Here is a 27,285-nt window from a genome sequence, read left to right on the forward strand (position 1 = left end):
TAATTGACTCACCTCACCGACTGACCTGACCCATGGGTGAACCTTAACAACTGGTTAGCAAGATATGTAAATGAATAGAGCTTTAAAATGCAAGTCTGCATTGTTAGAAGTAGAAGGGGAGGTGTTTGCTCAGGTCTTGTGATGTAAGCAAACAAGTCTTGTCTATTGCTATAGTTTTAATTCAAAGATCAAAAAAAGAATATTAACATTTAAGACGACACTGGAGTGAAATAGTATTATTGTCTATGTGTCTCTTTGAAGGTTGTGGTAACCTGTATCTGAACTGTTTAATGGATAAATTACTCTGTGCTAATTGCCAGAATGTTTGGGAGAAGAAGTTAAGCCTATTGTTTTCTCAGGCCGAAAGGCTGCTGGAAATGTATAAGAAGCCTGGGACACGATCCTTCTTCATCTCAGACTAGCTTTGGGTTTCAAGAGGGGGAAACCTTAAGCCACAAGGACTGAGATCCCCAGTCAGCGACTGGAGTCACCCTGAATATGGAAATTGGACTATAACCTACAGACTATTTCTAAAAGGACTTTTGGCTACTACAAGCTCCCCTCCATTATGTATCTGAACCTCAAGAATTGAATTCAAGTCTGCATGTATATTGATCTTTTAACCACTCTCTCTCTTTTCTTTTCTAATAAATTTTAGCTTAGTTAATAAGAATTGGCTATAGCATGTATTTTGGATAAGATCTAAGTTATAATTGGACCTGGGTATGTGGCTGATCCTTTGGGATTGGAAGAACCTTTTCTTTTATATGATGGGATAAGATTTTCAGAAATCATCATCATATGTTTGACAGTTGTGTCTCGACAGAGGCCTGAGGCTGGGCACTTTAAGGGAACTGCATGGTTTGGATTTCTAAGTAACCAGTGAGGTACTATAGAAGCCCTTTTGTGCTGGTTGGTAAATCTAAGTATTGGAATAACCACCAGCGTTTGGGGTTTGTCTGCCCTGTTTTGTTTGCAGTTCACCCTGATTAAGTGACCTCAGCTGGCTCCCATGGGCAGCACTGTCACACAAACGGATAGACTTGACCTCCATAAAAGCTACCCTCTAAGCAGCGGTTCTCAACCAGGAGTATGCATACCCTTGGGGGTATACAGAGGTCTTCCAGGGGGTACATCAACTCATCTAGATATTTGCCAAGCTTTACAATAGGCTACATAGAAAGCACTAGTGAAGTTAGTACATTATATGGCAAAAATGAGAATGTAAGAAATTTCTCAGTAATAGTGTGCGATGACACTTTCATATTTTTATGTCTGATTTTGTAAGCAAGTGGGTTTTGAGTGAGGTGAAGCTCGGGATACACAAGACAAATCAGACTCCTGAGTTCCAGACTGCTGTAACGGTTGAGAACCACTACTCTAAATCAGTAGTTTTCAATATTTTTCCACTTGTGGACCTCTAAAATATTTCAAATGGAGGTGCAGACCCCTTTGGAAATCTTAGACATCGTCTATGGACCCCCAAGTGTCCGTGGACCACAGGTTGAAAACCATTGCTCTAAACTAATTTAGATGGCACTATTTCTTAATGAGATAAGTGCAATAAGTTTTCAAAGGTGCAAAATATATTCAGGTAGCTATAAGTTGTTAGTGTAAATGTTAAGGATAATTTTTCACTGAACTTCCAGGTTTAGATACTGATTATTCAAATTCAAATACGTCAGTTTCTAATATGGACCAGAAAATCCAAAATCCACCCCTTTACACCCTACAATTTCTATATAGGTATAACTTTCATCAAAATAGTTTGCCCATTCAATACGAATAGAACTTTAAGTGCCTAGGTCACTTTTGAAAATAGAACATAGGCCGCTTGAAAATGTTACCTACATCATAGCAAGGATTGAAAAAATATACTCTAAGTGAAATCTAAAAAATAAAACAAAACCTTTCTTTAGGGCATACTGAAGTTGGGAAGCTAAGCTACCAATTTCTGGGCACGGTGAAATTAACAAAAGGTCTGTTTCACAGATGCTATTCACTACTGGAGTTAATCAATGTTTTTGAAGGAAAACTTTTTTTAAAAAAGACCGTTTTTGAGAAAAGGCTAATTTGGTGAAAAAAATCTTTTAAACTAAAACATTGTTGGGCTTTTTTAGTTTTCCTTATTTCCTTTTTCAGTGACAAAAATGGAAAAAACAGAAAACGAGAAGACGAAACGCTGAACCAAGATACTGAAAACCAAAAATGGTTAAAAAAACCCTCCAACATTTTCTAAATAAGTTATTTTAGAAAAGTTTGAAGCAAAATGTTTTTGAATTTAAAAAATCTTTAGGCAATGTTTAGTTTGTTTTTCAACAACTATTCTCAACTTTGTATGCATCAGTGAAATTGACAAGACGCACTTAAATTCACAAATATGCTTGATAACACTATCAGCTTTGGTGGGGGAGAAGTGCTTCAAATGTCCTTTGTACCTGTGTCTGGATAGCAGGAATCTGTGATCAAAACCCCAAGTAGGGTCCAGTGATGATGCCCAGTTGGGAATCCCAGCATCTTCCCTACTCCAAGAGCCAGGACAGGACACCAGGCTCATCATGATGGTGTTGCCTGTCAATCTCACTAGTGACCCTTTTTCCTCTCTCTCCTGAGCACGATCATGCTCCATATCAGGCCATGGCTGACAAGCATATTTTTCTAGCTAGCAGGTGTCCAGTTACATTTTCAAGTCCTGTCTTTTAGTAATACAACCAAGATAGTGGCTCCAAAACCAGCTGACCAATCACATCTGTTTCTCACGTGCATGTCCAAAAAAGACAGCTGAAATGGCAATTCTGCTTCATCCCAATACCCAGTCCACCACCTTTTTATATTAAAAAGAGAAAAAAAGAGAAAAAAGGAAAGAGGCTGAAATGCCTTGAAAGGCATTGATTTTACCTACATGGTCATAAGCAGTAGTCACAAGGCCAGATCATGTATTCCTTTCAAACTATAACCAGTAGGCTTAGCCTGAACTTGCTTTTATATCCTGTAATTAGAAAATTCAACATAAACACTCCATATGGTAAGATTCTAAAATCAATCATTCCTCACAAGAAAATGTACTTGCACATCAACTTTAAGAACTTGCATGTAGGCATTCCTTAGGCATTTTTAACTGATTTAAATTTTATAAATGTATTTCTAATGCACACACACGTACATTTTTGGAAATAACATGAAAATTTCACCAAAAATTGTTTCCCAGACAGCAGCAGTTTAGTTGTATACAAATAGCTGATAGGACTAGACAGCAGAGTGAATTAATGCCCTAGCTTTTCCCTTCTGAAAGATGCTAGTTTCAACTCATGGTTTGACTCAAAGATTCAAATTACTCTTGTAGTCATGTTTTGTCAGCTTTTAGTTGAATGAGACAGAGGGAAGGTGGTTGTTACCCAAATAATGATTAATTATCTCAAGATATAATGTTGCCATACAGAAAAACTAGGTTTGAACGCAGCTTGAGAATTCTTGGGTTAATAGAAAGGAAAAATCTTTCAAGGCAGCACACTCCATCCTGAGTTCTGCTATTAGAAAGGAGTGTGATATTACCTAACCTATCTTGTCTATCTTAGCAATATTAGTTGGACATTTATTTTGATTTGTATACTTATTCCACAAAAAGGAGGATCTAGGTGCTCCCTGACACATTTAAAACATATAGTTAATTATACATACAGATTACTCTAAGAACCCCCTTCCTCTCATACGTAACATTTAACCCAGCAGCTGAAAACGTATTTTAGATCTTTATGATCTCCCACCAGTCCCCGCAATCCCTCACAGATAAAGGAAGACAGAAGGATCTTTCCAGACTATTGGCATGCAGAACTCCATAATGGGTAGTGTAAGGGAAAGCCTGAATGGAGAAGCCTGAGCCCCAGCCAAAGAGAAAGCTCTCAGCAATGAGCACATTTTAAAAAAATAAAAGATTTATTGAAAAAGCCAAACCACATTCCTTATTTGGCCCACACAGCTGACAAATGAAGTTAAAGAAAATTCAAAGCAATTTTTGAGTTAGCACAGAAGTATTTGAAAATTTTAACTAGCAAAAAAAATGCTTCAGAAAAAACTGTTACCCTTTCATTAGCCTATTCTGTTCTTCATAAAATATAACATTTTCAGGCTTCATCCCTCTTCACCAATATACCACTACTCCTAAAATGTACCACCAAAAGAGAACACAATCAAAGAAAAAAGTATTCAATATTTCAGTATTTTTAATGTGTAAACCCATTCTTTGAAGTATGTGAAAACTGCTAGGGTGCATTAATTTAACTTGAATATTACAATAAGTATCTTGCTGATCCACAGGGACAAAAGCGGTAATAACTACTATTACATCATATACTTGGGCCTCTGACATGCATAGCACTCAACACAGAATTAATGTGCAATGTGAGTTGTACTTTGCACTGCATTTTACAAGGAAAATGTTTTCCAACAAAGTCAATTTACCAAGTCAATTTAAATCTCTTTTTGCAAGGGACTAGCATATATAAGCGCAGATGAATTGGTTCACTTACAAAATGTAATATCCTCCGTTTTTATTAATTTGACAAGTGATCAAAATCCTGTCTTCTCAATCTCACACACAGTGACTATTTTACATGGAAAATATCAAGGGGAAAAAACAAGTACTTGGAAAAATGAAACTACTAAAATTGAAAAAAAGTCATTAAAAACGGTATGTAATTACAGCCCTGTTTAGGGAGATCTTTTGATGGGATGGATTGCACTCTCAGCAAGTTTGTGGAAGACACCAAGCTGGGGAGAGAGGTAGATACCCTGTAGGGTAAGGATAGGGTCCAGAGTGACCTAGGCAAACTGGAGGTTTGGGCTAAAAGAAATCTGATGAGATTCAACAAGGACAAGTGCAGAACACTGAACTTAAGACAGAAGAATCCCATGCACTGCTACAGGCGGGGGGCCAACTGGCTAAGCAGCAGTTCTGCAGAAAAGAACCTGGGGTATACAATGGACGAGAAGCTGGGTATGAGTCAGCAGTATGCCCTTGCTGCTAAGAAGGCTAATGGCATATTGGGTTGCATTAGTAGGAGCACTGCCAGAAGATCGAGGCAAGTGATAATTCCCCTCTATTCGGCACTGGTGAGGCCACATCTGGAGTAGTGCGTCCAGTTTTGGACCCCCCACTACAGGAATGATGAGGACAAATTGGAATGAGTCTAGCAGACGGCAAAGAAAATGATTAGGGCGCTGGGGCACATGACTTATGAGGAGAGGCTGGGGGAACTGGGCTTATTTAGTATGCAGAAGAGAAGAGTGAGGGGGGATTTGATAGCAGCCTTCAGCTACCTGAAGGCAGGTTCCAAAGACAATGGAGCTCGGTTGTTCTCAAGGGTGGCAGATGACAGAACAAGGAGCAATGGTCTCCAATTGCAGTGGGGGAAGTCTAGGTTGGATATTAGGAAAAAACATTTCACTAGGAGGATGGTGAAGCACTGGAATGGGTTGCCTAGGGAGGTGGTAGAATCTCCATCCTTAAAGGTTTTTAAGGCCTGGCTTGACAAAGCCCTGTCTGGGATGATTTAGTTGGGATTGGTCCTGCTTTAAGCACAGGGCTGGACCAGATGACCTCCTGAGGTCTCTTCCAACCCTCACCTTCTATGATTCTACATTCTATGAGTCTATGATAGGGATTGAAAGTTTTTGGGGACATGTGAGAGAAGGAAAGAAAATGCAGAGGAGTAGGTAGAGAACCATTTAGTAAATAAAAAGATACGAGTGGACAGAAAACAGGTGGAAAAAGTAAAGAGACATGGAAAACCAAGAAAAGAATTAGGCAAGAGGCTGAGCCAACACCTTTTCTAGGAGCTCCAGCTCCACAGGTCTTTGTGAGAAAAAGGATTCCCTCCTCAATACCCTTTATTTCTACAGTTGAGTGAATTCTTTAATACCAAGTGATTTAGCTACCTACTCTATGATGTTACTCTTAAATTTTATTTTCCATCTTTGAATTTTCACCATGTGGCCAATCTTACATCCCTACTACTGCCTTCCATCTCCGTCTGGAATTCTCATCCTCCTAAAACTGAACAATTGAGCACAGCTGCTATTAAAAGTATAGAAGAGAAATCCCAACTGTAGCCTACATTCATAAACCCATTTAGGGACAGCTTACTTTAATAATGGTATATAGCTTTTAATGGTACCCTGAGTCCTCCCCACAAAACTGTACTGACAAAAACATTACTAGAGCCAGAAAGTAATACTAGAGGAGACAGGCAAGTTCAGAATTGTCTTATTAAACAAATACCCTCACATTCAAATGACCTCTTCATTGTACTCTATAAAATAATGAAAATAAGGAATGGCACTCCCCTGATTAGCAGACACAAAACTTAAACTTTTCTGAGCAATTAGTTGATAACTATAATTTTATCCATCCCAAATTATGTTTAACTTTCAATTCAGTACTCACATCATCTCAGACCAGGGTGCTCCTTTGCAATATGCACCAAAGAGACCAAACCTGTGGAGCAGTAGAGCTTTCCTTTAAGAAACTGCATTCTTACTTTATAACTGATGACCTTGTTATAAAACGCATCTAATTCCACTTCTGTATATGCTTTTTATTACATCAATATAACACTAGATAAATATTTTTCTATGACTAGATTAAGATTCTGAACCTATGGGCACACTGCTTCAGTCACTACTGAGCATTCATATTTAACCAAGTATGTGCAAAAGTCTCACTATAAAACCAACTCAGGGGAAAAACAGCTGAACAGGAGGATCTGTAGTTGCATAACTTTTTGTGAAATCCAATTATAGATAGCTATTCTATATGTACATATAAATGAATAAGGACAAAGTTTATATACCTTCTTCTGTTGTGCAGATTAACTATTTTACATATGACAAAAATACCACTGAAAATGTGATTTATTTTTTTTTTTAAATCAAGGTAAGGCTCCTTTACAAACTAAACAAAAATTTGAATTTGTACTTGTAGATTATGTTTCTATATTTTTGGTGCACCAATCTGTGCACACAGGACCTCCACAATTTCTTTTTCTCTGCAATTTAATTGACACTTCTGCCTATCAGGTGATGCCATCAAGCAACCCAGTAGTTCCCAACTAGTATATTATATTATCTGGTATATCTGGCTACTTGTGTGATTATATCACATTCAAATATTGCTTGAAAGTTAATTTAATCCATATGCTCTATATACAGATTTTATAACTCGTATATACTGCTAATGCAAGAGGATTTACTAAAGATATTTCATTCAATTAGGAATATGTTTCACAAATGGTTTAGGGTCATTCTACAGTTGTTGGGACTGCTGGCTCAGCCAGTAAATTTATGAATCAAAGACTGACATCATGACCTCAGTGTACAAGGTATTCTGCTCTGCCCACTGGAATAATCTCATTCATACCGATTTCCTACATTCCTTGTCTCCTCAGGTAAAACACTATCATGGTCCTGTCTCCTTCTTAGGATATTTCAAGCTAAGAGGCTCCAAAAGGGCATACTTCATCCTCAGGGACTCAAGACTAATAGCAACTTCCTGTCTTTCTGTCTGCAGAGGAAATGCTTGCCAGGGTTCAGTCAGATGTCTTCACTTATGTGGCTAATCCGTGCAGTCCCAGATGAGGATGTAATCTAGCAATAGATACATATGCCTGCGCTGGATGCTTGGGAGTACAATTATGGCTACGTGTATCTTTTGTACATACCTTTGAGGGAGGAGGATCACCAAATCAAAGAGCAGACACTTAAATTGGTAGCACTTTGAATTTCAGACAAATCTCAGGAAATTTTTGAGCCACAGAAAGATGAGAACATGTGAAGATGCTGTCTTCGGGTCTACAAACATCAGATAAAGTTCACACTAGCCCCCCAACTGGTCGCTAGCCAGGTGGTTTCCATTCTGTATTTTCAAGGTCTGGCAGATGTGCTTAGGTATTTCAGAGCCAGGATACCCAAATTTTTCTGCCCCATTTTTGAGTAACACAAAGAAAACTGAATGAATTCACTGGAATCTCTAGTGGTAGGGGACAAGCTCTATTTACTGAAACTGTAATAGTAAACAGCTGATCTCTATTTAAGAGAAGCTCATATGGGGACTGCTTGAACAACTTCACTGTGAGATGTGTCCTTCAGAGATCTTTATGGATTCTAGAGTATACCCTTTTATGATTTTTAGGACTTGCTTGTCTGTGTAGCAAGAAGAGGGATAATCTATTATTGCGATTAATCACAGTTTTAATCGCACAGTTAAACAATAGACTATCAATTGAAATGTATTAAATATTTCTCATGTTTGTCTACGTTTTCAAATATATTTATTTTAATTACAATACAGAATATGAAGTGTACACTGTTCACTTTATATTATTTTTATTACAAATATTTGAACTGTAAACATGATAAAAGAAATAGTATTTTTCAGTTCACCTCATACAAGTACTGCAGTGCAATCTCTATCATGAAAGTGCAACTTACAAATGTAGGGTTCTTTATTACATAACTGCACTCAAAAACAAAACAATGTAAAACTTTAGAGCCTACAAGTCCACTCAGTCTTACTTCTTGTTCAGCCAATCACAAAGACAAACTTGTTTGTTTACATTTATGGGAAATAATGCTGCCCACCTTTTATTTACAAGGTCACCAGAAAGTGAGAACAGGCGTTTGCATGGCACTTTTGTAGCCAGCATTGCTAGGTATTTATGTGCCAGATATCCTAAACATTTATATGCCCCTTCATGCTTCAGCTGCCATTCTAGAGGATATGCTTCCATGCTGGTAACATTCGTTAAAAAATAATGCATTCACTGAATTTCTGACTGAACTCCTTGGGGGAGAACTGTATGTCTCATGCTCTTTTTTACTGCATTCTGCCATTTATTTCAGTAGTTTCAGATGACAACTTATGTTGTTCATTCTAAAAACACTTTCGCTGCAGATTTGACAAAACACGAAGAAGGTACTAACGTGAGATTTCTAAAGATAGCTACAGCACTTGACCCAAGGTTTAAGAATCTGAAGTGCCTTCCAAAACCTGAGAGGTATGAGGTGTGGAGCATGCTTTCAGAAGTCTTAAAAGAGAAACACTCCCACTCCGATAAAGAAACTACAGAACCCAAACCACCCAAAGAGAAAATCAGCCTTCTGCTGGTAGCATCTGACTCGGATTATGAAAATGAACATGCGCCGGTCCGTTATCGAGCAGAACCCATCATCAGCCTGGACACGTTCTCTATAATGGTGGATGAAGCATGAAGATACATATGAATCTTTAGCGTATGGCATCTTGTGATGCCGGCTGCAACAGTGTCATGTGAACGCCTGTTCTCACTTTCAGGTGACGTGAACAAGAAGCAGGCAGCATTATCTCTCCAAATGTAAACAAACTTGTTTGTCTGAGCAATTAGTTGAACAAGAAATAGGATTGAGCGGACTTGAAGGCTCTGAAGTTTTACATTGTTTTATTTATTGCAGTTATTTTTTGTACATAATTCTACCTTTGTAAGTTCTACTGTCATGATAAAGAGATTGCATTACATCCAAAAATATTTAAATAAATGGTATTCTATTATTGTTTAATTGTGCAATTAATCATGATTGATTTTTTTAATCGTTTGACAGCCCTAGCTGTAAGGTTAAAAAGAATAGTGATTTCTAGTCAACGGCCTGTGTTGGCATTCTCTTGGAGAACTCTTTCTACTTGGCTTTCCAAGTACTCAGTTCAACTCCAGACTTCAGCACTCAAGTATTTTTATTTGGCTTACATTAAAGCTACACTGAGTTGATCAGACTCAAAACACAGGGGGTAGAGGCAGGGCATAACACAAATCCAAAGCTATAGAGAAAAACCTCTTCCTTTACATACATTACACATCACATTGCTTTACACATTTTGGGACTGGCCTGATTACTTCATAGGAACCAATCCCCATGCAGCACGATTTGTCTATACATGATTTAGGATTTGTCTACATTGGCAAGTGAAAGACAAAACTTTTGTTGTTCAGAGGTGTTCAAAAAATACACCCCCATCCCGAAAAGACAAACGTTTTATTGATGACACTGCTCTACAGCCAAAATGCTTCTGAAATAAATGTAGTCAAACTTTACTAATTCTGGGTCACTGAGAATGAAAATGATGCTTAAAATTGTTGATTGGCTCTAGTCTAGCTGTTGGGCTCCAGATTACAGCAGTGGAATCTCCTGGCAGGTGATGTTAGAGTTTCCCATGTTCCGTGATCGTCAAAGGCTTCTTGTCCCATCTTCTTCATGGAAGTGATCTTGTAGCCTGCAACAACATCGATGGTGTGATGGCAGCCCATCAACATCATTTTACGCATCAGCATGAGTTGGAGACTGTTCATTGGATTCACGAAGACAATTCTTAAGCTGTTTTTGCTGCATAATGGCCATGTTTTGGCCACCAATTCCAGTTGGGTCATGCAGTCCATATGAAGGAAACCCTATGACAACATGAACATCTTTTGAGGTGCATTAAACTTATGAATCATCAGTGGCAGCTTTGTGGCGATTTTGAAGGTTGTTGCTCTCTTGCTTGGTCTGCAGACTGGATACACAAGTACTGCTGTCTTCTCTGCGAATAGGATAGTTGTGCAAGAGTTCCATCACATCAGAAAGAGGCCACTCCGACAGTCATTGGAGCCTGGGAGGAAAAGTGTTCAGCATCCACCACTTGTTGAATCAGGAAGAATTTGTTATCACCCTTACACATCAAGCTGGTCTGATGAAGAACTTGTTCAAGCCATGACAAAACACAAGCAGCTTTCAAGTACCTCCATGGAAAATTTCCAGGTTAAGTGAAGCTAAGATAAAGGAAGGTGTCTTTGTTGTCCTCCCAGATTCGTGAACTTCTTCGAGACGATGCATTGACCATGCACTGCGTGGCAAGGAAAAGACGGCATGGAAACCTTCCAGTTAGTGCAATAAATTTTCTCGAAACAACAAGGCAGACATAACAGTTGTTTGGTGAAAACCTCCTCAAGCATACAAAAGCCTTGGTTGCACATGTCACTAAAGATACATTTTTTGCACTCTTATCTAGATTTTTTCGCATCGAATCTGCAGGAGCAGTGAGCGACGAGCACGGCGAGCGATTTCACCAGGACATTTGCAACCAATGGAGAAACACTATGGCAAATGGAGCCATCAATGCTTGCAGACTATTGCTGGACAGTGTCAAGAGATGGTCCATTTAATGAATACAAAGAGGACAAGCAAAGCGCCGAGTAGACACTGAATAGGACTAAACTATGTACTTAATGTTTTTTGCCTTTTGTTTCATAATAAAATTTTATTTACATAACCTTTTGCTGATTTTTAAAGCGTGTACATAACAGGACAGGCCGAAATATTATCATGTAAGCAACCATATAACACATGGAAAAGAACCTAGGTTTACAATTTATGATTAAAAGTCTACTATCTACACAATATACATAGACATAAAATGTAAAAAAACTTAAATATCTTAGAAACAGTAGCCAATCAGTTGTTTTAATTGTCATATTTGAATTCAGCACATCAAAATACATAATAAATATCACATTTTATTTCTGAAGCAGACGACTTCTCAAAAATTGTAGACCAGTGTGACAAGTGCTGGTATGAACTGCACTTTGTAGGCAGGAGTGCTCTCCTACCAACAGCACTAATGCCACTCGGAGATGGAAGTCTTTGTTGGCAGGAGAGTTCTCTCAAAAAGGACAAATAGTACGCTATGGTGCCACAAGTACTCCTCGTTCTTTTTGCTGATACAGACTAACACGGCTACCACTCTGAAACCAGTGGCTACACTGTGCGCCTTTTAACAGCACGGCTGTAGCAGCACAGCCATGTCACTAAAATCTGCGTAGTGTAGACACAGCCTTACTTTTTACCTCATCTTATGTTCCCGGCTTATTTGTTCATTGCTATTTTGTCCATTATAAAAGGTTCCCTTGGTGTTCCCACTTATCTTAGCTAGTTGAGATATTCTGTCTCTTGGCTTACTGGGCATTTACCTATCTTAGTTAGCACAGACATTGTTTCCAGGCTGCTGATCCCTAATCCGGTCTCCCAAGAAATGAGGCCTCCCCGAAGCCCAGTGACTCATGTCAAGCCAGGCCTACACCTTCAAGTCACAACATACTGTTCTGTCGACATTAATGTTGATGATTCTGTGGGTTTTCAGAGTTTCTGGCACTTTGCAAAGTGACTTCCTTCCCCAATACTAACTGTTTTCCCTGAACATTGTCTTCCAAGTGCAGAGACAGAACTGACTTCCACAGACAGTGTTCATGACTATCAACTCCTCAGATACTGAATGGCATCCATATGTAACAAAAGAGATGGTAACAGATTTTGTTGCGCAAACCCTGACTCTTGTCCTGGGGATTTAGGTGTGTGTCCAGAGCTATATGAGCTCTGAATTACAAATAAGGAAGGTTGCTCTGCCCATGCTCAACTTCCTATTAATGAACCTTCAATTTTTTCATTGTTGATATTTTCAGATGAAGTTATGGTCATGATAACAAAAAGATATATATCTTCCGAATCTTTTGGAAAGAAAGTTTCCTTCTATAGGCTGTACCGTCTCTTCAGCTCTTGCTGATACATAACAATCTTAACAATATATAAGGTTTCAGTCTCCCTTTGAAAAACAAACAACGTATTCCTTAAAGAAGGCTACTGCAAGAATTAAAGCTCCCAATGGCTGGCTACAAGCCAGCTTTCACTCTTGCAGTGATATAAAAGCTAGCCAAGAAGCAAACAGACAGCAGAGAAGGTTATTCAAAGGGAAAGGAACTCCTGGACCACAGGAGCCTAATTCAGATTGATGGAAGATTGGAATCTGATATTTAATGTAAATTACCAGGAAGCTGGTTAAAAAGACTGCTGGATTGGAGGTGAACAGAAGCCTTTGAGACAGAAACAGTTGTCTTGTAAGAACCAAGTCTCATGCCCAGGGGAAAAGGGGGTAATTTATGTAGTATGAGTATAAGTTATAATGGTAACTAAAACCAGGAAACTGGCAGAGTGAAATGTTTTTATTAATGCTGACAATCCTTTCAAGGATACACATTCACATCTGAAGAAACAGCAGCCACATATCTCCATCAGACACTATACTCTTTTGTAAAATGAATGGCAGAAAGCATACATCATCATCATCATCAAGCTAGTTCACAGAATTGACAAATACCATGCACCGCCAATACCACTTCATTTGCATGAAAATAGCTATTTGCACGTTTCAGATTTAAGTTTCAAATGCATGAAAATTACCTTTGGAGAAATTTTTTAAAAGTGATTTTTAACCTGTCTCCCTTTAAAGAGACTAAACACTATTAACTTGGCACTGATCAGATGTCATCACAGTGAATCATAAATAATCAATGAGTTATTTATAATCCTGCATATTAGAACAAGGACAGCAATTTATTCTTTCCAACTTCAAGTCTGCGAATTCATTCATTTTAAATATAAAAGGAGCATATAATGCACCTCTGCAAATTAACTTTTTATAGTTGTGAAAGAATTCAAGAGACAAAGAGTAAGGGCCAAACACTGCAAAACGTTATCGGACAAGTCATTCTTTTTTGACAATTTTCTAATCCCATCAAAACCAATGGAACTATATACGGGTACATTTGAAGGAATGGGCTGAATTTTTAGCACCTCCAGGACTCAGTAATACCTACTGATGTAGGAAGCTTTATTCTCAGGCCTTTACACTTGGGGAGGAAATCGATCTAAGTTACCCAACTTCAGCTACGTGAATAATGTAGCTGAAGTAGACATACTTAGACCTACTCATCTGGCGTCTTCACTGCAGTGAGTTAACTGCTGTTGCTCTCCCGTTGACTCTGCCTGCGCCTTTCATGGTGCTGGAGTACAAGAGTCGACGGGAGAGCGCTCGGGGGTCGATTTATCGGGTCTAGACTAGACACGATAAATCGATCCCTGCTGATCCAACGGGTAGTACAGACATACCCTCAGACTGCTACAGAAAGAGTTCAAAGAGCCAGAGTTTTTCATTTAGTGTATAAGCATTTTAGCTGAATTTTAGCAAAACAAGTTCTTCATGCATTTACAAAATGGTAATGAAACCCCCCCCCCCCATTTTTTTTTTTTTTTTTTTTTAAAGATAGCTATTTTGGTGGAACATCATTCTTTTGCCCAAACACAGATGTACCCATGTCAGCTTTATCAATTTATTCAGAAAGTGGATTAACTACTTGGTAAATCACGTACAATAGCATCTCAATGTATGTTAGTAACTAGACTTTCACAAGAGAAACACCTAATACAAAAGAAAGGCCAAATGAATACTCTCTCACAAATCTGGATATCAATTCCATTTTAAATTAACTTTTAGAAAGAAAACATTTCCATACACTTTCATTAATTGGAAGGTGATACTATTCTTTAGCATCTTAAAAACCGTTGTCAAGGAAGCAAAGTACAGGAAAATGATTCTCATTTTGTGAGTAAAAGTGGTGATGTCAACCAGTTTAGCAAGTGGCATAATTCTAATGTATTATATTGTCATTTAATTTTTTAGCCTGTGTGTTGTATATAAAGAGAATGTCCTATTTCAGATAACTGACTGAATTATTCGTAATCTCTCTCTTTGAAGCCTGCCCTTTGACATTGCTAAACCTGATCTTTTCCATTTTTACCAGTAGGAGAAAACTTTTTAAGACTATTAGACTAATGAGAAATATTTACTGTGTAACAGTTAAAAAAAACAAACACTCTATATTTCAGAGGTATCTTGCTCACATATTACTAGTAAACTAAGCCTGTTAATTGACCGTAGCATATCACAAAAGAGATTAATTTTTTTCTGTACATTTTATTAGGGGTTCTTCAGTTGTAAAATGTCATCCTGTCCTATCCAGAAAAAAAAAACAGATTAACTGATTTTTAGGGTATGCTGCAATGATCCAAAGGAAAGGCAAAACACATGGAGGCGAGATAGGAGAGTCAGAAGTACTGGATACAGTGCTAAGGTGTTATTCATCTTTAGAGATGCTAGCTGTAGAAAGGGTGAACTGGCAAATTTATAGTTGATTTTGAAATTTTAAATTGGCAGAGCACTCAACCTTAGTATGGTGTTTTTTATTGTTCTAAAAGAACAAAATATCACTGAATCTTAGACATTCCATTCTTTGTTGTGAACTCTGTATCTAATGCAAAATAACAAAAGCAAATACTTTTAAGTACAGTGATAAGTGTACAAAAGGTAATTTCATTGCTCAAGAACTGGGGGGATTACAATATTTAAGACAAGGTAGTTTCTAAATAATGCTCAATTTGGTCACATGATTCCAATATCTTAGCTGCACACAACTACAAAAACAATCTGTTTTCAAAGTAATTTCACTACACAATTATCATCATGGTCATACGCTAATAAAGAGGAGAAGAAAAATTTCCTATAAAATCCTTACTTCAAAGACAGCATTATAAAACATCAATTATTAATGCTTTTATTTGTTTCAAGATAATCAAGAGAGACATTGTTTTAATTGTTTGAAATCAGCAAGCCTGCTCTGGATATTTGCTCAATTTTGTAAACATGACAGAAATATACAGCAGAGCCATTAATGACAAATTTTGTATGGCATAAATTTAGAAGAGCACAGAAGAATTTCAATACAATCTCCTGTAAGTAACCAACTTTTGTCAGTTCCTTGATAAGATTTACTCTAATGAAGGTGGAGCAGATTTTACACCACATTAGGATTTTGTGGGGGATGGCATTGAGAGTTAGGAAGCTGTCTAATAAGGCTGATCTTTTGTGTAGTTTCACTGTACTCACATGGGTTGCCACAAGACTGTCAGTTTTCAGAAGCAATGAGAAGCACTGCAAAGTCAACCATTAAGCTGCACAGAAAGATGCTCAGAAGGAGAATATCTAGAAGAAACCTCCAATTCATTCATGAAGGGCAACTCTCACACATGCAGGGTAAATGGAAATAAACCTTTGCTTGATATAATTTTCAGATCATAAGTCTTCCGTTGTCCTATTTCCCCTCTGATGAATTTCAGGGAAGATGCTATCCAAGGAGATTCCAATACCCTGTGGCATGTAAAGGAAGTTGTTCCTACCACGTAGACCAATTTCTGCAAGAGTGTTCACAAATCCAAAATATGGGCTCTCCTTGTCAGTGTGATAGTTCCACTCAAGTCCAGCTTTATACTTAGCTCTTCCCTTAATGGAACAGGCTAACTGCCTTTGCAATTAGCACCTAAAACACACAATAGAACAAGCTTCTGGATTGCTGGGACCCTTGTAAAAGACCCATTTACCAGGTAGGAATGAAATTCCTCTCTCTCCTAGGAACATGGGCTACGAGTAACTGAATCACAAAATCACGCTATATTGGCACATGTGAAAAGGAGAAATAGGCTGACTTGGTCTACAGTTCTAGAATGTAACGGATAAAGTCAAGAAAGCACTTAATGACACATTATAACAATGTGAGTATGTGTGGATTGTGGATCACTCGGCAGCCTGGCAAAGCTTCCCATTCCATCCAGGAGTAGGAAATACACTCGTAGACTGAAACAGGAGGCTAAATGAGCATGGCAGCCTTTCATCTACATATGCTTCTCCGATACACAATGGTATCAATTTGGCTATGACTGAACAGGAGACCTTCTGATCTTTTTACATCTTTTAGAAACAGAATCAGAATCTGTCTCTAATTAAGCAGACAGAATGTGATGGTCCTAGTTACATGCAAAGTGTGTCTTGACAAGTTTTGGGATATAAAAGACCAATCAATTTAAGTTCACTTTAAGGAAACATGATAGTGAAAATGGAAATATCTGTCCATGGTCTTATATTCTTAAGAGAGAAGGATTAAGAAGCAAGAGCAAGTGGCTGAAAAGAATTTGAGTCTGTGAAGGACCAGATAAAGTCTCCAAAAGGAAACCGGCCACAGTCTAGCAAGTAGGCTCATGGGCATTCAAACTTTACTGACCTTAAAACTTCTTCAAAGCCTTACTCTGACACAAGGTGGTTGCTTCAGGTCAGTGAAGCAGAGAAGCGTTGGAAAGCTGGTTTCTGCTCCATTTCTCATTGTTGCAGAATTCTGTCCAAAAGAAGGCTACTTTCAATAGACAGGCTCTTGTCCTAAGGGCAATCATTTGGCAAATAAAGATGCCCACTAAGTATCATCTTTTGATAGCCAGTTTTATTTACTCACATTCTCCAAGAAGCCCTGATATTTAACATAAATTTCTTTAAGTACAGTTTTGCAGTACACAGAATTAGCCCCCAAGATAAGTGGTCTGGGATTTAAGGAAGGAGTGTTCATCTGAAGCTTGATATGACCAAATATTTGAGATCCAACTACTTTACAAATTATAGATAACAAATCTCTTGCCTGCTTGACCATTCCAAGTAACTTAAGTATGGGAGAAGATGTGGATTAATATGAGAACAAGAAACTGGTTAAATGGGAGACAATTGTACAATGGTTCATGCTGAAAGGTGAACTCTTAGGCTAGGGGGAGGTTATCAGTGGAGTTCCTCAGGGATCAGTCTTAAAACCAAACATTTTTATTAATGACATTGGCACAAAAAGTGAGTGTGCGCTAATAAAATCTGCAGATGACACCAAGCTGGGTGATACTGCCAATATGGAGGAAGACTGGAATATCATACTAGATCTGAACAATCCTGAAAACTGGAGTAATATAGAAATGGGATGACACTTAATAGTGCAAAGCGCAAAGTCATGCACTTAGGGACGAGTAACAAGAACCTCTGCTATAAACTAGGGACTTACGAGTTCGAAGCAACAGAGGATTGGAAAGATCTGGGTGTACTGGTTGATCACAGGAGGACTATGAGCTGCCAATGTGATACGGCCATGAAAAATACTAATGCAATCTTAGGATGCATCAGATGAGGCATTTCCAGTAGAGATAGGGAAGCATTAGTACCATTATACAAGGCACTGGTGAGATCTCATCAGGAATATTGTGTGTAATTCTAGTCTCCCATATTTAAGAAAGATGAATTCAAACAGGAACAGGTGCAGAGAAAGAGTATTAGGATGACCAGAAGAATAGAAAACTGACCTTATGAGAGGAAACTCAAAGGGCTTGGTTTGTTTAGCCTACTCAAACCCAGGCTGAGGGGCAAGATATTTGCTCTCTATAAATACATTAGAGGAAGAGGAATTATTTAAGTTAAGCACCAATGTTGGCACAAGAAAATAAAATGGATAAAACTGGCCATCAACAAGTTTAGGCTTGAAAATAGATGAACGTTTCTAATTTCTGACTCAAGTTCTGGAACAGCTTTCCAAGGGGAGTAGTGGGGGCAAAAAACCTAACCAGTTTCAAGACTGAACTTAATAATTTTATGGAGGGGATGGTATGATGAAAGTGCCTACAATGGTATGTAGCTGATCTGAGACTGCTAAAAGCAAATATCCCCAATGGCCAGTGATGGGCTACTAGATGGGGAAAGCAGAGTTATTATAGAGAATTCTTCCCGAGAAGTCTGGCTGTTGGATCTTGCCAAAATGCCCAGGGTCCAACTGACTGCCATATTTGTGGTAGGAAATGAATTTTCCCCCATATCAGATTAGCAGAGTCCCTGTGGGGTTTTTTTCCTTCCTCTTCAGCATAGGGCATGGGTCACTTGCAGATTTAAACCAGTGTAAATGGTGGATTCTATGTAATTTGACATCTTTAAACCACGATTTGAGGACTTCAGAATCCCAGCCAGAGGATAGGGGTCTACTACAGGAGTAGGCAGCCAAGATTCTGTAGCCTGCAATGTGCAAAAGGTCAGACTAGATCAGGGATCGGCAATCTTTGGCACAGGACTCATCAGGTAAAGCACCCTGGCGGGCCGGGATGATTTGTTTACCTGCCACGTCCGGAGGTTCGGCTGATCGCGGCTCCCACTGGCCAGCACATCCCTTGGCCCACACCGCTTCCCACAAAGTCTGGCCTCAAAGTCTATGACAAGAAAGATTACAAAACTAGCTAGACTTCCCCCAATAAATAATGTCATTCAGACTCAGATTCCTGTGATGAAGTCTGCCATGGAAAACAGCAAAATGCTAACTAGAGTTATCTTTAAAAGCATCTTCAGTTTTGCCTCCAAAAATAAAAAAAATTGGGATTGTTATTAACTTTCTTCAATTAATATGCAGGATAATTCCCTTTGAAGACTTCCTAGCTGAAGCCTAGATCACAGGTGCAAAGCAGGGGGGAGATGCTTATTTTTTCTTACTTCAATGCTCTATCATACATGCATAAAGATTTGTTGGAGATTTTTTCAGCATTTACTACAGTAGTGTTTTATGCAGTTCTCTAGTAAATAGATACAGTTTATATTGGTAATATGATCCCTTTATTATTAGACAAAGATACCTACAGGATTGTTTTGATATTCAAGTGTAGTGACATACTGCTCCCCCTCCCCTCCATTCTGACTTATTAAGGGGAAGGAGCCAAAATACAGTTAGTCCCCCCCCCAAGCCCCACTCTCCAGCAGCAGGAGTTCTTTCCTTCAGTCTTTCCCTTCTCAGAAACTGCATCCCATTTCTTGTCTCTTTCCCAGTCCCCAGGTACACTGGGATCCTGTTTTGAGTCTCCTCTTTCAACTGGCTTGGCTTCACTAGAAAATTAACTTGTTTGAACATAACTGTGAAGATTAAAGTTACGTGACATAATGTTGGGCAGTACTGTTGCCTAATCGAAAAGATCTCACAAAGCTAAGTGAAGTTCTTCACAGTTTGCTTTGGTCTTAACTATCTTGAGCAGTTTAATATCGTCTGCAAACTTTGCCACCTCACTTTTTACCCCTTTCTCCAGATCATCTTCAGAGTTGTGGTAATTCATGAAGCACCTGAACACTGGGATGAAAAGACTGGATATTAGGTGGCGTTCTTTACCATGCAGGAAGGAAAAGGTTAAATATGAGAGGTACTGTTGGATTTTGTTAGGAAATTGAGGGAATCTATTTCTATGGGAAAAAATTAGTATTCTTTACAGTCAAATTGGTTTGGCATTCAAAAAATTCAGGAGTTTATAGCACAGTGTCTTTGGCATTACTTGAAGAAAGATGCACATATGTACTTGTAAATATCACTGTTTCTTGAACACATGGCCAGTCTATGGCTCTGATGTCTCTTGAAGAAGATAAATTTCTCTGTGGTGCATTCAACTCTGAAGACAGCTTCAAGAGAGCTGTTTCTGTGATTAACAGCAGGTATCCCCAGCTTCTGTCAACCTAATGAGCTCTGCTAGGAAGAGACAGGAAGACACTCTACATGCCAAGAGGCACAGCACCCCTGGGTACTGATATTTTAGAAGCCACTTCTTCCTCGTAATGCTACATTGGACCTCAGTAGATTACCTGATTCAATAAGAAGTTAGAGTTTGGAATACTTTACACAGGGCTGTCAATTAATGCAGTTAACTCAAGCAATTAACTCAAACAAATTAAATCAATTAAAAAATTTAATCACGATTAATCGCAGTTTTAATTGCACCGTTAAACAACAGAATACCCATTTAAATTTATTATAAATATTTTTGGATGTTTTTCTACATTTTCAAATATATTGATGTCAGTTATGCTAAACATTTGTATGCCCCTTCATGCTTTGGTCACCATTCCAGAGGATATGCACCCATGCTGATGAAGCATGAAGGGACATACGAATGTTTAGCATATTTGGCACGTAAATACCTTGCAATGCTGGCTACAATAGTGCCATTCAAATATCTGTTCTTGCTTTCAGGTGACACTCTGAATAAGAAAAGGGCAGCATTATCTCCTGTCAATGTAAACCAACTTGTTTGTCTTAGCAACTGGCTGAACAAGAAGAGGACTGCATGGACTTGTAGGCTCTGAAGTTTTACACTGCTTTATTTTTTAACACAGTTATGTAAAAGAATAATTTCTACATTTGTAAGTTGCACTTTTATGACAGATTACACTACAGTACTTGTATGAGGGGAATTGAAAAATACTATTCCTTTTGTTTGTTTTTTTTACAGTGCAAATATTTGTAATCAAAAATATAAAGTGTACACTTTATATTCTGTGTTGTAATTCAAATCAATATATTTGAAAATGTAGAAAATATCCAAAAATATTTAAAGGGTAATTTATTATTGTTTAGTGTGATTAAATCGGCAATTCATCATTTTTTTTCCTTTCATGATTAATTTTTGTAATCGTGTGGCAGTCCTAACTTTACATGATAAACCAAACTTTAAAAACCATAAGACTAGACTGAATACAATGTTAAGTTATCCTTAATATATCTTGGACGTTGTCAAATGCCATTTTACATGCCTTTACTGCAGAGGCAGTAAGCAATTAGTCAAAGAAATATTTTCATTGTTCTCAGGAGATTACAGAGCTGATTTAGTTTGTGTAGTCAAAATACTCCAGTCCTGCAAGTACTGGCTGTTGTACAACTATGTAAAAAGGTTTTATAACACTAGGCAACTTGCTGTTTCAACAAACTAGACATAACAAGGAACAATCTGAGCTACTTCATGCTTTTCATTAAGTTTGAGTTAAAAGGCATAATTGAGTTACATCAAAGACGGTAAAAAATACCTCATATCTGAAGCATACTTTTGTTTTGTCAGTGTTACAAAACATAAGACACTAACTCCAAAAAGACCTACAAAATAAGCAGCTGAAAGCTGACGAATCAAACACTGGAGCAGCATTCACAGGATTTTGGCTTTAACAGCTGGTTATGCGGAATAGGTGGGCACGAGTACTCTTATTTTTCAGGGTCAGGAAGTACCCTAGGAATCTCAAATTAGAAACAGAACAAAATGGTCTTCGTCCCAAAAAAACTCACAATTTAAACAGGCAACCATTTTTAGTAACTTCTTAGAGGCAAAAAAAAAAAAACACACAAAAGTTGCCTCTATGCTTTTCAAACATTACAAAAATACCAGAATACTTTTGGTGAACTCTAAAGATATTCTCTCCCAGATTACCTGGTTTTAAGGGCTCAATAATTCTCTCTCACTTTCTATACATAAATAAATGCTCAAAATATAACCACAGTAAGTTTTACACTAATTCATATCCATTCTAAACTGATTAATGCATTAAAAGAACAGCAAAAGAATTCTGAATTGAGTATGTTGATGAAGAAAAATGGTGTTAAGTATCATAACTACATCATCTATCTAGCTATGAAGGAAACAAATGGTGACACGTTAAAAGTCCTCTAAGCCAACTGAAATATTGGGGTGGACACCCCTCCCTCCCCCTATGTAGAATCCAGCTACCAAATGGAATATTGGAGTCACATAGGCAAGTCACATGTCCATGCATGACTGAGTTCCTTATCAGCCGAACAACATTCCTGGGAAAGCTCAGATGTGGACTGGCGTCTCCAAGTCCATTGTTGGCTCAAGGGCTTCTTGACTGGGCACTGAGAACAGTCTTTTCTCAGGAAGCTGACCAACTGCTTCACTGAGCCTATTTAAAATTAAATGAGTATAAAGCCAATATCATAACTTCAAGTACAAAAATGACACATGCGTATAAATAGGATGAATATATTCAGTAGATCATAACCTCTGCAGAGAGATGTTACATGGCATATGTAGCATAACATATATTCCAGTTATGTCACATATACAAAGCCTCATGGGGTGCAACGTCACACTGACAAATGTGGTAACCATAATAACAATTCAGAAAATGCCCTGAGCTGGTGTGAGAACTGGTGCTCAGAGTTATTTCAATCCATAGTCCCAGGAGCATCTCCTGAGTGCTGCTGTCCCTGTGGAAAGAGGAGGAGTTTCCAGGGGTATGGCTACACTGGCACTTTACAGCGCTGCAACTTTCGCACTCAGAGGTGTGAAAAAACACCCCCCTGAGCGCTGCAAGATGCAGCACTGTAAAGCCTCAGTGTAATCAGTGCGGCAGCGCTGGGAGCGCAGCTCCCAGTGCTGCAGGCTACACCCGCAGAGGATGTGGTTTACATGCAGCGCTGGGAGAGCTCTCTCCCAGAGCTGGCGCTCCAACCACACTCACACCTCAAAGCGCTGCCGCATCAGCACTCCCACCGCTGCCGCGGCAGCGCTTTGAAATTTCAAGTGTAGCCATACACTAGGCCAACCATTTTGGAAAAAAATGTACTCCGAAACAGAATTTCAGGTAAAATTTCAGACCATCACAACGTTAAACCTCCTTTTCTGATTTCTTCCAGACTTCTCAAAAAAGTTATCAAAGGATGACACAATGTGTGACGTTTCAGGATTTTAGTCTATGAAAAAAATTGGTCTTATAATGGGAAAATAGCTTCAGTTTTAATTGTGGAGGAACTCTCTTTCTACAACAAGCACATCTACAAAAACATCAGTTTGAAGGGGAAAACATTGCCTCTTTGTATAGTAAAAACAAGAGGAACAGAAATTCTACTTCACAAATATTAATAGTCAAAAACATTGTTATTCAAAGCCAGTTTCAATCATTTTCTAAAAAATAGTTATGTTGGGCTTAACTGAGAATTCATATGAAATCCCACTTTCACCATCCCAAACAGCAATGTATATACAGTGTCCCAGTATCTCAAAAATGTAAAACCATAATTAAATGGGTTGGCTAAACTGATGATTTCACAATGTCTAGTAAAAAAACCAGAATTTACAAGGAACACTTTCTTCACTATGAAATATAAAAACACCATGAAGTTGATTTAAAAATAGATGAGATTTTGATAAGCAAAAATATTTCCATCATTTTAGTTAAAACTGAATCATCTGAAATCAAATCTCAATAAAAAAAATGTAAGCATTTTTCAATGTTCCACTTCTCTACCTGCTTATTGCATTTTTTGCAAAACCCCAGTTTAAAAAAAAAAACACGTTTGTCTATGTACTGAACATTAAATAGCTGAGAAACTATGTTTCGCTCTTTAAAATTAAGTTAAATATCCCCAAAGTAGTTTTGCAACAGTACAAAAAAAAAACAGTTACAGAGTCAGGAGAAGATAATCTACAATAGACTAAAGCAATCTTAGGTTTTGTCAAGTACTTGTCAATTCACAATGTTCTCTCAATTTTATACAATGATATGGAATTAAGGTTTGGTGACAGAATCAGTTAATCTTAAACAAGAAATACAATAATGTCAAAATTTACTTAATTCAGAATAAGAACCACAGTCATGGAAAAAGGGACATGATCCCCACTTTCACTGTTTTCATATCCTACTGATTTTATTATTCATAGTATATAATTTTGTGCATCTACACCAATATTTAAGATTGTGTTCTGCTGAAGAAAATTTAACGCTGCTAAACTTAGTTTAGGCAGAAGATTCTCTTCTCTTGGTATACAGGCCAGGCCACCATGACCACCCATAAAGGTCAACCATTTAAATACATTCACAGATAAATTGAAAGCAGTACAATATACACTGAAATGAATGGAAACCACGAGCCTTAATCCAAGGCCAGAATTAGTCCCTTGACTGCTGCTAGTGAATCTCATTGTTACATCACTTGTGATGGTATGCAGTAATAACTTTTCAGAGGTAACAAAGGTACAGATGACAGTGTCAGGGTCCACATTCAAAAGACTAAGCTAAACTGATTTTCCACAGACAATGTAGTGCTAAGAAGATTATCATAATCACTTACAGTAATTGCAGCTAAAATTAATTTTATTGGCAAATAGTTTAAGACATACTTGCATCAATTATACCACGACAAGTACTATTAAAAGATTTAAACTCAGCTCCAACAGTGACTGACACATACCCCACATTCAGACAATACTCTCAATCTCTTCTCCTAGCCTATTACACCTCGTGAGCACCAGAAAGACAAATCATATTCCATACACCTTATAGTTCACTCCATATTCAATCATTTCCCCCTCAAACTTTACTACTGTGTAATTTTACCCAGGATTCCTATAACCATAGATGCTATCTGCATGAGATATAATTAAAGTTTACAATTTATGTGCACAAATGACAGCATTATGTGAAGATTTCGGTGATATTCTTGTATGAATGACGCGACACAAAAAAACAAAGTTTACACTTTTTAATGGCTTTGTCATCCAGAGGAGTGTCTGAAATCACCAAGCTCACTCAACATAAAATACTGCTCTATTGTTCCAGCCATATTGAGAGTTGTACTTGCCTAAATATTTCTCTAAAACCAGCATCTGTTAAAACCATAGGAATTGCTACTAATTCATGCTTTGTTGCAAATATAAATGCTATCACAGAAGAAAGTCAATTAAAAAAGAAAAATCTAATTACTAAGTTACAAAATTACAGCCAAATTCACGAGACAACACATATGTAAGCATGATACTGAGCACTGCTCTAGAAATTTTTTATGGGAATTAAAAAATAAACACTCTGACCTAATTAATCTCATTACAATATTTTGTAAATTACAATTTGCAAGATCAAATTTAGATTTGAGACAAAAAGTGATAAATGTTTGCAACTTTGCTAAACAGATTTTTACAAATTAAGATTTTTGGTTTTGTGCTTGAGTGACCACCTGCTGTCATGTACATTCTGTCGGTACATTTTCAGTTAAAACCTTTTGAAATCTGATACAAATAATTGATTACAGTGATAGAAAAATTTTAATTATGTTATCCACTAAAATATTTGTTTTTTTTCCCCCCACAACTTGCTACTTCTTATAAAATGACTTCCCATAAATATGACAGGTATTATGTGAATAACCAATTCATATCTAATATTATAGCGAGGGTACTAAGATATAACTTGCACCCTTACTGCCTAAGAGACTCAACAGGCCATGGTTTACACAAAGACTGCATTTTAAGTTTTAATTTGTACCCCTAAACAACTGAATATTAATGGCATGAGTATATTTCTTGTCTTGACAACCACCACAAAAATCCTGTTATGGTTAACAAGAGTTACACAGCAAAGAATCCTGTGGCACCTCATAGACTAACAGACGTTTTGGAGCATGAGCTTTCGTGAGTGAATACCCACTTCAGATGCATCTGAGGAAGTGGGTATTCACCCACGAAAGCTCACGCTCTGGAACGTCTGTTAGTCTATAAGGTGCCACAGGACTCTTTGCTGCTTTTACAGATCCAGACTAACATGGCTACTCCTCTGATAAGAGTTACCAGGCACAGCCAGAGAATCACCTCCTGCTTTCTTTTTAGAACTGGACTGCAGGTCTGAAATACTTTATTAGTTGCATCCTCTGCTCTTAACAAGGGTTTCTCGGTAGTTGCTAAGCTAGCTAAGTCTCAAATTCATTTTGCAAGGAGGAATAAGTATTGCTTTACTGCTAGGAAGTCTATCATCATCCATTTTAACAGTAATTTCACATTTTCAAAACAATACTGTTTAGTACAGTACCAAAGCCATATCTTCATTAAGTCCTGACAACAGTAAAAACATTTAAATCAGACACATGTAGAGTTTAACCACCCTTTGAGAAACACTGCAACGTATACAAACAGAACAGACTCCAATCAAATTAGTCAGCATGCTCATTCTGTTTTTTTGAAACAAGCACAGTTCAAAGCTCATTAAATAACACAAGCTTCTCAGAAAGTAAGTCAGCTTCTGTTAGATACCAAAGGTCACAGGTTTCCATATTAACAATTTCACCTACAATATTTCCTGAGTTTTCTTGAACAAGAAAACAGCCAATAAGCACCAAGAAAAGTGCTGTTAAAAGAAAAAAAATTAGCTACCTCATTAGTGTTCCAGCGGTGCCTCTCTTTTGGTAAACTTGAACATTTTGGTAGACATTCAAGCAGCTTCTTCGGTAAAAAGATTTTTACATGACTGCCATTGCTGTTCCCATGATCATCTAGAAGGAAAAGAATACATATGATGCATGTAACATGAGGGAGGAAATTGTTATAGTAAAATCAAATTAACAAGACCTGAAAAATGCACTCGCCTACTTCCCACTGAGGTGCAGGTCGTTCCAATACATCTGTTAGTCTATAAGGTGCCACAGAACTCTTTGTTGCTATCTCAAACACTGTCTTTCTAATATCCTGGGACTGATGTGGCTACAACTACACTGCATATTTGCTGGTATAGATTATTTCACTCAGGGAAGTTATATAAGCTACACTGGAAAAAGAACTTTTTTGCCAGTATAAACTGCATCTACACTGGGAGGATTTGCCAGTTTGGTTTTCCGGCAAACCTCTTCTAGTATATACCTGGCCTTTAAATCTGCAGACATCCCCAGTATCTCTTCAGCTACTGAAACAACT

At 37.8% G+C, this 27,285-nt stretch overlaps 1 protein-coding gene across 7 annotated transcripts in view; it reads right to left on the reverse strand.

Moving 5' to 3' along the window:
- The window catches only part of CAMTA1 (calmodulin binding transcription activator 1), an 871,256-nt gene extending 844,395 nt beyond the window's left edge, over positions 1-26,861 (reverse strand). For 6 of the 7 annotated variants that reach the window (XM_075060206.1, XM_075060205.1, XM_075060207.1 and 3 more), the window contains exon 1: positions 26,749-26,861. The gene's annotated coding sequence lies outside the window, so the exon portion shown is untranslated. The remainder of the gene's footprint in view (positions 1-26,748) is intronic. The other variant, XR_012654764.1, reaches the window with a different exon arrangement.
- Positions 26,862-27,285: the final 424 nt, after the last annotated feature.

This window comes from Chelonoidis abingdonii, chromosome 23, assembly GCF_003597395.2.
Source record: "Chelonoidis abingdonii isolate Lonesome George chromosome 23, CheloAbing_2.0, whole genome shotgun sequence".
Classification (NCBI taxonomy): Eukaryota; Metazoa; Chordata; order Testudines; family Testudinidae; genus Chelonoidis; species Chelonoidis abingdonii.